The 11,956-nt window shown below is 46.1% G+C and overlaps 1 protein-coding gene across 1 annotated transcript in view; it reads left to right on the forward strand.

Moving 5' to 3' along the window:
• tln2b (talin 2b) overlaps positions 1-11,956 on the forward strand; it is a 297,300-nt gene that overhangs the window by 87,240 nt on the left and 198,104 nt on the right. The gene's annotated exons all lie outside the window — the stretch shown is intronic.

Genomic DNA, 11,956 nt, shown 5'->3' on the forward strand with positions numbered 1-11,956 from the left:
CCTTATCCCGTACAAGATCTCTGCTGACATTGGCTTTTCGTTTCTCTTGCCTTTCACCTTTCTGCCTAATGCACCGTTGGCCAATGGGGTCCAAAGGGAGTTCCATTTGTACAAGGCTCTTGTTAGGTAACATCTGGGAGTCAATCAATGTGCGAACCTAGTTATATTTCAGGGTGGGTGCAGCATTGAGAGTGCAGTGAAGGCTCACTAAGGGGAGATCTGGTTCGAGAGAATGTGAAGGGTTTTGTTCAGTGAAATGGTCTTGGGAGTTTCCTGAAAATGTCTAAGGAATCAGAGGATGATCTGACTATACAATGGCGTTAGGCAGTGTACTGTGCCTTTTTTTAAATGAAGAAATGTTGAGACAGAGATACTGAGCACTCTGCTCCAAAGCCAGTAAAGAGCTTGTGAGGCCTTGAGTATTTTCTTAAAGTTGGAACAAAAGAAGCAGTCTGGCTGGGTGGGGTCTAGCTCCCGTAGAACCAGGATTTTTTTTTCAGTTTGAGCTTCAGTAATGGTTGCTGCTGGGGTCTTGAAGCTGGACGTGGAAGCGCTTTTTCCTCTGTCTGTTACAGCTGAAAGCTGGGGGTTCTCTTCCTGCTGTTAGATTGTATGTGAGGCAATCTATTTTACTGAATTTGCCAAGGGTGTGTTTATGGGCTGTTATTATATTGGAACAATTAGTCAGTAATAGTTACTGTGTCTATTATTTTGTTACGTCTTTCGATAGAGTTACAGTGAAGCCAGTTCTTTTATTTTGTCTATATTTTAATCGTAATACAAAAAAAAGTGTTTGGTTTAACATCTAATAGTTTGACCAATTGTATTGCATCTGGAGTTCAACATCTTACACTTACAGTGAAAATAAGATAACGTTAGGGTCTATGCCATCTTCGTCATATATTTTGATTCGGTTTGGTCTTGTCCATCACAGTGGGAAGTGCGAGATTTTCGTTTCCTTCGGTGGTTGAATGGTGATAATTTGACGCAATGAGTAAATGGCTTTGAAGATCAAAGTGTGGAATTTAGATATTTTCTGACGAGTGGCTATTGAGACAGACACGATGATTTCATTCGACAAGTTTTCACGTGTTTGAGAAAGTACAACGTACAAACAAATCCAGAAAGGGGAGCAAATGAGACTTAAGTGGGTAGTTCTAGATAAAACCTTCATGTTTACATGTCGCTATACTGTCAATGACTGTCTCACACAATATGTTTCAGCTTGAACTTCAATTACTAGTGTGTCTGAAGTATATCTTCAATCAGTGCTTCCCAAATCTTTTTGAGGCTTGGAAGTTATGATCCCCTCAGTACAAGCTGAGAGCCTGGGGGCCTGTTAGGGCAGTCAGAGAAAGCTAGAAAATAGGACTAGGTCATTCGGCCCTTCGAGCCTGCTCCGCCGTTCATCCAATATGGCCGATCATCTAACTCAGTCCCCTGTTCTCGCGTTCTTCCCCCAGGCTCTTTGACCCCTCTCGCCATAAGAACTTGGATCTCAGAACCTCAATGTTTTAGATGACAATCCCACTTGAGATCCTAACCCCTCCTCCTCTGTTTGGGATGTTCTGCTTTAGATGTTGATTTGTGAACAAAGCTGTTGATGGGTCCTGTTTGGGTGGAATCTAAAATGGTTGGGGCGTGGAAACTGACCACTTGACCCTCAGCTCTCTGGTGCTTTGGTCAGCTACAACCATCACATCAAATGCCGTTCTACTCCAATCCTCTTTGGAGTAGTTAACTAAATCCTCCCTTAAATTCAGGAGAAAAGTGAAATATTGCAGATGCTGGAAATAGGACATAGAACAGAACAGCACTGGAACAGGCCCTTCGGCCCACGATGTTGTGCCGAACATGGCACCAAATATGGTCCATATCTCTCCATTCCTTGCATATTCATGCACTTCTCTAAAAGCCCCGTAAACTCCCCTATCGTGTCTGCCTCCAGCACCACCCCAGCTCCAGACTCCTACCACTCTATGTTTTGAAAAAAAAACCTGTCCCTCACATCTCCTTTGAACTTTCACCCTCTCATCTGAAATGCATGCCCCACATTATTAGACATTTCACCTCTCGGGAGAAAACTTCTAAAGCTAAAGCAAATGATGCCAGAAATACTGAGCAGGTCAGGCAGCATTCCTGAAGAGCGAGAAGCAGAGTTAACGTGACCTTTGATGAGATTTGAGGAAAGTTTGCGTTGTGATAGATTTGGAGCAGGTGAGAGGAGGTGGACGACAGGAGAGAGTTAATGCTGGAAGGTTTCATGGTTGTGGGCCCAGAGAGTGCTCATGGGAGAAACCAAAGATCAGAAAAACACGAGCAGAGGAGGTGTGAATGGTAGGATATGGAATTGTCTGAAAGGCAGGGAAGAAAATCGAGGGAAAAGAAAATGAACCAGCAACAAAATGGGGAGAGGAAGTCAGTGAATGATGCTTGTTAAATGACTGTCCAAGTGTTTAAGGATTTCCTGAATGAATCTCCACTCCTGGAGCCACAAACTCACTCTGAAAAAGGGAACTGAGCTCTTGTCATTCCTGCTTGGATTGGCACGAAGCAAGCTGTTCTCTGAGTGGATGGACTTACTTTCTGCTTTCCACCCTCTGTACAATCGCTATCTTTTCTCCTCCTTTGGCTCTGGGCACCTTTATAATGTGTTCAACTCATTCTCCTCCTCTGTCTGTCTGCAACATAGAACCAAACGTAATTCTCCAACCTCTATCATTTCCAAAGAAGCATCAGATCTGACTCATGGCACGGTGGCTCACTGGTTAGCACTGCTGCCTCACAGCACCAGGGTTCCAGGTTCGGTTCCAGCCTCAGGCAACTGTCAGGTGAATTGGCCATGCTAAATTGCCCGTAGTGTTAGGTACATTAGTTAGAAGGAAATGGGTCTGGGTGGGTTACTCTTCGGAGGGTCGGTGTAGACTGGTTGGGCCGAAGGGCCTGTTTCCACACTGTAGGGAATCTAATCTAATCAAATCAAAACATTCCTCTCTGCACAGACCCATTGAGTTTCTTGAACACCTGTTTATTTTCATGTAAGTTTTCCTCCTTCCCTGGTCCAGATGGAGATCCATGTGCTCCGGCTGTACGTTGTCTTCCTACCTTCTCTGAGATTTTCTATAACTCTCTGATTCCGACTGTGAGGCACGATTGATTGCTGCCTGGTTCAGTGTTCTGGCAGTGGGGAGAGATTTCCGATGTTTCTCATGAATGGATTGTTCTCGGGCGAGGGAGGGTAATGTGGGGTCAATCATGCCCTTTCCCAAAGGCGATGTCAGCTTTCAGATGGCTTCTTCCCATGAGGGCTGGGAGCTGAAGCGGCTCACTGAAAAGGACAAGAGAGAGACATGACCCTGTCCAAAAGGAGGAATTCCAATGCTCAGTGCACACTGTGGTTGCTTGCCAAAAAAAACGCCCAGGACTGCTCTTGGTTGAAGCTGAACTTTTAACCCAAACTTGCAGTTCACAGAATTGCTACAGCTCAGAAAGAGGCCATTCAGCCCATCATGCTTGCACTGGTTCTCAGAATCCCAACAGTGCAGAAAGAGGCCTTTCATGCAGCAAGTTCACACCAACCATCCAAAAGGCATCCCACCCAGCCCCTCCACCCTATCCCCATATTTTCCCATGGCTGACCCACACATCTCTGATCACTATGGGAAATTTAGCATGGCCAAGCCACCCTAATCTGCACGTCTTTGGACTGTGGGGGGAGACCCACGCAGACACGGGGAGAATGTGCAAACTCCACACAGACAGTCACCCAAGGGTGGAATCTAACCTGGGTTCCTGGCGCTGTGAGGCAGCAGTGCTAGCCACTGTGCCATCCCTAGGGTTAACTGCTGAGTGGCAATCTCATGCCCTTTCTCCATATCCCAGCACATCATTTCTAACAAGAAATCATCCAGTGCCCCTCTTGAATGTCTCAATTCAACCTACCTCCACCACATTTCCAGGCAATGCATTCCACACCAGAGCTATTCACTGAGTGTCATAAAGTCACACTGCGCAGAAACAGACCCTTTAGTCCAAATGGCCCATTTACATGTATTTGGCCCATATCCCTCTAAACCTTTCCAATTGGGGCAGCATAGTGGCTCAGCACTGCTGCCTCATAGCGCCAGGGACCCGGGTTTGATTCTACCAACTGTCTGTGTGGAGTTTGCACATTCTCCCCGTGCCTGCAAGGGTTTCCTCCTACCATCCAAAGATGTCAGGTCAGGTGAATTGGCCATGCTAAACTGCCCATAGTATTAGTCAGGGGTAAATATAGGGTAGGGGCATGGATCTGGGTGGATTACTCTTCGGAGGGTCGGTGTGGACTTGTTGGGCTTAAGGACCTGTTTCCATACTATAAGGAATCTAACCTAAAAAAGTTGATGTACCAGTCCAAATGTCTATTAAATCTTGTATCTGTACCTGCCTCTACCATGTCCTGTGACAGTTTATTCCATACATATCCAACGCTCCGTGTGAAAATGTTGCCCGTTTTAAATCTTTCCCCGTTCACCTTGATCTTGTGCCCTCTACTTTTGGACTCCCCCATCAGGGGAAAAGACCTTTGCTATCCACCTTATCTATTCCCCTCATGTTCTTTTAACCTCCATAAGCTCACCCCTCAGTCTCCTACACTCCAGGGAAAAGAAATCCCAGCCTCTCCTGCGAGCTCAAACCCTCCAGTCCTGGCGACATCCTTGTAAATCATTTCTGCACCCTTTCCAATTTAATAATATCCTTTCTAAAGTAGTCATGTGTGAATTTTAACTTTCTAAAGTAGGGTGACCAGAATTGTCAAAAAACAAATGAGGACTGCAGATGATGGAGATCAGAGTCGAGAGTGTGGTGCTGGGAAACCACAGCAGGGCAGGCAGCATCCGAAGAGCAGGAGAATCGACATTTCCAGTGCCACAAGTTTCGACTCTCATCTGCAGTCCTCACTTTATGCCCGAAATGTTGATTCTTCTGCTCCTCGGAAGCTGCCTGACCTGACCAGAATTGTAGTCAGTATTCCAAAAGTGGCCTAACCAATGTCTTGTACAAGCTGTAGCATGATATAATTACATTTACTTTACTTGCACATTACTTTAAATCTATGCCTTCTCATTTTTGTTTTCTTTTACAATTGGGAGCAGCTTCCCCCATGTACTCCTGTGCAAGCCACAGTCCAATACTTCTCCCAATATGTGCAGATTTGAGAAGTTAAAGTCGTAACCAATGTAGTTCTCCCAAACATAAGTCACTTTCCTCTCATTCTCAAAAGCACTAAACGTTGTTCGATTATAAACAAACGAGAAAACAAGAATTGCTGGAGAAACCTAGCAGGCCTGGTAATATCTGTGTGGAGAGAAAGAGACTGCGGCTTGAGCCCTCTTTCCATTCCCCAGAACATACCTCCTCCGAGTTCTGAAGAAGGGCCACTGGACTTGAAATGTTATCTTTGTCTCTCTCTCTCCACAGATGCCACCAGATCCACCAAGCCCCCCCCCCTTGCGACCCCAGTCTTTCAGATCTCCAACACGCGCAGTTCGTTGTTTTATTGTTCAATTGCCAACTGAGCTCCTTTCAAATATAGAAGCCATTTGGGCTTGGAAGATCGCTTTGGAGAGCACTTCCTGTGTGCTTCACTGATAGGAGGGAAAAAAAGTCTTAAAAACCTAATCCTACAATTTTTGTTCCTTTGAATCCTACCCTCAAAAAATGGCCCAGCGCATTTAGTTAGTGTAGGGCGACAAATACTGGCAATACTCACGTCCCTGTGAGGAATTAAAAGATGGCACTGAAACTGGCCTGCTCTTTATCACATCACTTTGTGGGAGGTAGCAGCGTGCAAACTGGTTGTCAGATTCCACAAAGTGCGCACCACTCTTCAAACAACTCTTCAAAAAAAAGTATTTATTGGCTATATCATAGATTGGGAGAAAGTGAGGACTACAGATGCTGGAGATCAGAGTCGAGAGTGTGTTGCTGGAAAAGCACAGCAGGTCAGGCAGCATCCGAGGAGCTGGGGAATAGACGTTTCGGGCATAAGCCCTTCATCAGGAACATTCCTGAAATGTTGATTCTCCCGCTCTTTGGATGCTGCCTGACCCACTGTGCTTTTCCAGCACCACACTCGATATTGTAGATTGGGATTTTTTGAAAAGGTACTAGTTAAATGCACCTTCTTTCTAGAACAAACCTGCAGTGGCTCATTTGATTTGAATCTCCCTAACTAGCAATTTTTGTCTCCTATGTAATCCCCTGATGTGAGACTAATTCTTACCCTTTAAGATTCATCTATTCCCCTTGTGTCTCACCCTGCAAGGAGTATTGAGTTGGATGTACCTCTTAGTTGGTGATTGTGTTAATTGTTAGTCAGATGGATTGCTGTGAATTCTTTTATTTCAGTTGGGAATAAGATGACTTAAGGGAGCTGATTGTTCTCAGTTCCAAGCTTTTATCTAATCCCTTCTTGAAGCATCGACACATCTGTTTTCAAAGGTTGTGGTCAATGAGGTTTGAAGCGAGTGCGACAGAATCTGGGCAAGGCATAGGTGGATGATCGCTTGTCTTTTAATCCAGCGTCCAAGGTGATGTTCTGGTGACCTGGGTTTGAATCCTGTCACGGCAGATGGTGGAATTTAAATTCAATAAAAATCTGGACTCGAGTCCACTGCTGACCATGAACCCATTGTCGATTGTTGGAAAAACCCATCCGGTTCACGCATGCCCTTTACTGTGGAAAACTGTCTGGTCTGACCTACGTGTGGCTCCAGTCCCACAGCATTGTGGTTAACTTAACTGCCCTCTGGGAAAATTAGGGCAATAAATACTGGTCCAACCAGTGATGAATAATTAAAAAGAATTGAGCATTACCGCGATGTATTGATCTGCTTAAAATTATTGGGTGCTGATCTTTGTCGAGCAGGGAGAGCAAATGCAGATCATTCTTGGGCCACAAGATGGGTTCAAGGCCAGCGTTGCTCTTGGCAACATGGCGTAACTCTCTGAACTTGAGAAAATTGACCTGTTTCTACAGAGTGAGCGAATATTCAAACAGAGCACATTATCAGAGCTTTATGGAAACTTTAATGAAAAATCGGGTTGGATTATTACACACTGACATAAAATCAATGGGAGTTATCACTGCCTGTGCGTGTGCTTCTATTCACAGACTGTAGAATTACTGTAGCGCAGAAAAAGGCCATACTGCTATCGTTGCTATGCTAGCTGTCCGAATGAATACTTTCAGGAATCCCATTCCCCTGCTTTCTGCCCATGACCCTACATATTCTGTCTTTGTGAAATGATATTCAAACTGTGTTTCAAATAGAAATGTGTTCCCTACGCACTCTCACAGGCTGTACTTTCCAGATCCTTAAAACCTGCTGCACAAAAATATTTTTTCTCAAATTGTTTTTACTTCTTTGACCAATTATTTTCAATCCATGCCGTCTTGTTCTTGATGCTTTGACAAATGACAACAGTTTCCCTCCCTGTTGGTTCTGCCTTTATGGTTTTCAATACTCCTGTCTGATCTCTGAGTTGTTCACCCATGGCTGTTTTGAACTGGATTGAAAATTACCTGACTGGCAATGATAGGATGCTTTGAAGGTCTGGATCAAATAAACTTGTTGGACTATAACCTGCTATCGTGTGCCTTTTGACTCTCGCTTTTCCTTACAGCTTTTCTTAAATAATGGCACCATGTTAGCCAACCTCCAGTTTTCTGGCACCTCACCCATGGCTATCGATGATACAAGTATCTCAGCAAGGTGAGGGGATACTTAATGAATTGCAGGACCTGGATACCTTACAGGAACAGAGGAATCATGGGTCATTATTCACAAATCGCTGAAGTCAGCAGAGCATGCGAATAGGATAGTTAAGGCGGCATATGGGACACTTGCTTTCATAAGTCATGGCATAGAGTATAAGAGCAAGGAAGTAATGTTGGCGTTGCACAGGGTGTTGGTTTGGCCACAGCTGGATAATGTGTGCAGTTCTGGTCACCTCACTACAGGAAGGATGGGATAACAGTAAAGGGGATACAGAGGAAGTTCACCAGATGTTGCCTGGGATGGAGAGACTGAGCTATAAGGAGAGACAAGATAGGCTTGGATTGTTTTCTTTAGAGCAGAAAAGACTGAGGGGGGGTGGTGACATGACTGAGGAGTCTAAGATTATGAAGGGTATGGACAGGGGCAATAGAGAGCAGCTGTTCCCCTTGGTTGAGGGGTCAGTCACAAGAGGGCATAGTTTTAGGGCAAGGATCAGGAGATGGGTAAATTTGAGGAAATCTTTTTTTCACAGCAGGTGGTTGGAATCTAGAATATGCTGCCCAAGGAGGTCGTGGAGGCTGGAAACATAACAACCTTTCAAAAGCTATTTGGACAAGCACTTGAAAGATCATAACACTCAAGGATATGGAGCAAGTGCAGGGAACTGGGGTTAGCGCACCTTTTGTGGTAGTTTTGACAGTGCAGACTTGATGGGCCAAAGGGCCTTTTCTGCACTGTTTGGCTCTATGGATATTTTTTATCATTTACTCATTCACGGGATGAGGACGTCACTGCCTAGGCCAGCATTTATTGCCCATCCCTAATTGTCCAGAGGGCAGTTAACAGTCAACCACATACCTGTGGGTATGGAGTCACATGTAGGCCAGACCCAGGTAAGAATGACAGTTTGCTTCCCTAAAGAACATGAGTGACCCAGATGGGGTTTTCCAACAATTGACAATGGTTTCATGGTCATCATTAATTCCAGATTTTTATTGAATTTAAATTCCCCCATCTGCTGTGGCGGGATTCGAACCCAGGTCCTCAAGTCATCACGAATATGTGTGGCCTCTCCTTCTAACTCGAGCCTTCCAGCCTCAGGGAACCGAGATAGAAAACCCGTGAAGAAAACGGAGATGAAATATGAGTGAATGTCCTGAAGACGAGTGGGACCAGACTCGCGACGTTAGATCGGTTTCTTTCTCTCCACAGATGCTGCCAGACCTGCTGAGTTTCTCCAGCACATTGCGTTGTGTTTCTGACTCCACCCTCTCCACCCTTTGAACTCAGACTCTGTTCTGGTGTTGCTGGCCACAGTCCGGGCTCTGTGTGGAGCAGAGTGATTTTTGGAATTGGCGCGTGGTCCCACCACTGCTGCTCTGGCCTGTCCCTTTTGGCCGGGATGTCATCGGAAGTCTTGCTATTTTTATTGGACAGGTAGTCGGATGAGGGAAGAGCTCAACGTATGCCATAAAAAGAGCTCACGTTAAATCATCAGGAGCAGTGCCATCAATTTTGCCAGTCAGTGGATATCAGATAGCACCTCCGCGCCCCACCAGCGCTTGCTGTGCTGTCATCGTTGTGGGAAGAGTCTCGGCATTTTAATGACGGATAGGAAGCTGCAGGGGGAAAAATGGGCATTCCTCAAGATACTTGAACATTTGGCCATCTCTGAGGAATTAAAGGATTTTTCTTTCCACTACAACTGTCTCTTCTTCCCCTCTCCGCGCCCCCCCCCAACTCGCCCCTAAAATTTCAGCCACTGCCCTTTAGCTCTGGCAGAATCTAAAACATTCAGCAATTTCGAGCACTTGGACGGTGGGGGAGGGAGGGATAGTGGATAAAGAATCCTTTCTGTTTGGCTGGGAGCCAGAGATTGCAGTTGGTCCTGTCAGTTTGTGCTTGGGAGAGGGCAGTGAGCAGCAAGATTCCCAGCTCATCCTGGCATTCCCCCAACCCATTGGCAACGATTAATCTCCAGTGTCTTGAAACCAGCCCGGCTTCCTGCAGCTAACTTTTGAATTGAAGCGAGTTTTGATTTGCAGGTTATGTGTCTCCTGAGGCTTCCTTTTATTTCAGATTATTTAGCATCGGCGATGCAGCCTTCGTTAGAAATTTATTTGGTTAGTTTCCATACAGTGTGGAAACGGGCCCTTCGGCCCAACCAGTCCACACCGACCCTCCGACCCAGCCCCATTTCCCTCTGACTAGTGCGCCTAACACTATGGGCAATTTAGCATGGCCAATTCACCTGACCTGCACAGCTTTGGACTGTGGGAGGAAACCGGAGCACCCGGAGGAAACCCACGCAGACACTGGGGGAATGTGCAAACTCCACACAGATGGTCACCCGAGGCTGGAATCGAACCCGGGATCCTGGTGCTGTGAAGTAGCAGTGCTAACCACTGAGCCACCGTGCCACCCTGAGCCTTTTTTCTTTGCTGTTAATTTATTGCTACGGATGTGCCCCTTGCTTGTTGTTACTGATCGGAATTGGAACACTTCCTCCATTTAGCACAAACAATGTTGGCATCGCTCACTACCAGTGTCGAGTGGGCTGCTGCAAAGTAAATCTCTGCCCACTGTCCTCCAAACAAAGGCCTCATGATTTGATTCAGAGTTGTAGAGGCCTACAAAATGGAGACAGGCCCTTTTGTCTAAAATCGGTCTGTGCCGACCAAAATGTCCATCCAAGGGAACTCCATTTTGATTTTATTATTGTCACGTGTACTGAAGTACAGTGAAATGTATTCATAGAATCCCTACAGTGTGGAAACAGGTCATTTGGCCCAACAAGTTCACACTGACTCTCCAAAGAGTATTCTCACCCAGACCCATTCCCCTATCCTATTACTCCACGTTTACCCTGCCTAATGCACCTAACCTACACATCCCCTGAACACCATGGGCAATTTAGCATGGCCAATTCACCTAACCTGCACATCTTTGGACTGTGGGAGAAAACCCACGCAGACACAGGGAAAGTGTGCAAACTCCACACAGACAGTCACCCGAGGGTGGAATCGAATCCAGGGCCCTGGTGCTGTGAAGCAGCAGCGCTAACCACTGTGCCGCCCTGTCTTATTGTGTTATACAAATGCATCAGGGTAACGGAGCCGAGTGCAGGATACAACTGCTGAGGGGGTGCAGAGAGAGACTGACGTTAACATTAGCATTATCATGGTATTATCACTGGACTGTTAATCCAGGCACCCAGATAATGTTCTGGGAACCGGAGTTTGAACCATGCCACGGCACATGGTGAAATTGGAATTCAATAAAAATCTGGAATTAGGAGTCTAATGATGAATCCATTGTCAATTGTCAGGAAAAACCTATCTAGTTCACTCATGTACTTGAGGGAAGAAACCTTACCTGGTCGAGCTAACATGTGAGCACCCTTGGTTAGAGACAAAAAGAACTGCAGATACTGGAATCCATAGTAGACAGGCAGGAGGCTGGAAGAACACAGCCAGCCAGGCAGCATCAGGAGGTGGGGAAGGCAGCATTTTGGGTATAACCCTTCTGCACCTCCTGATGCTGCCTGGCTGGCTGCGTTCTTCCAACCTCACACCTATCTACTTGACGTGTGACCACAGCAATGGTGGTAACACTAAACAGTGTTCTGGGCAATAAATTGTCTGTGACACCCTCTTCCTGTGAATGAACCACCATAAAGTGAGCAGAGCTACGCTAGCTCAGAGCAAAGAGGGGTTGAACAATGAGAGTCCCTATTTCCGCACATCGGGCACCTCAAGTGCTGTAGTTGGTGCTTGTCGATGCCAAATGAGGGATAATTTTCTTTTTATGTACTGCAGCACCCTGCCCATTCGGGATCACCATTCCAAGTGGGCGTCTTGCTGGACGTGAGCAGTCGAGAATGTTCCACCTCTTTGCTCTGATGTGCCACTGATTCAAAGTCTCATAGCCCCCCTTTCCCCCTATCATCACTGGCATTTTGTATGCTACCTTGTATCAGAGACACTGCTGGGGCTAGCAGCCGAAGTCTGGGCAGAATGGCCAGCACTTCTTGGCGGTGTCATCCTCCTTACCCAAAGGTAGAAAGTTTGTTTGTGCCGTCCCCAGTGTTAGATTCCTAGGGGACCGCCTTTCCTAAGCTTGGTCTGACCAAGAGTAACCTTTCTACTGGGGTTGGGGGGGGGGGGTGGAAGAGAGAGAGAATGGGGGCAGTT

This window comes from Chiloscyllium plagiosum, chromosome 40 (genome assembly GCF_004010195.1).
Source record: "Chiloscyllium plagiosum isolate BGI_BamShark_2017 chromosome 40, ASM401019v2, whole genome shotgun sequence".
In the NCBI taxonomy this organism is placed as follows: Eukaryota; Metazoa; Chordata; class Chondrichthyes; order Orectolobiformes; family Hemiscylliidae; genus Chiloscyllium; species Chiloscyllium plagiosum.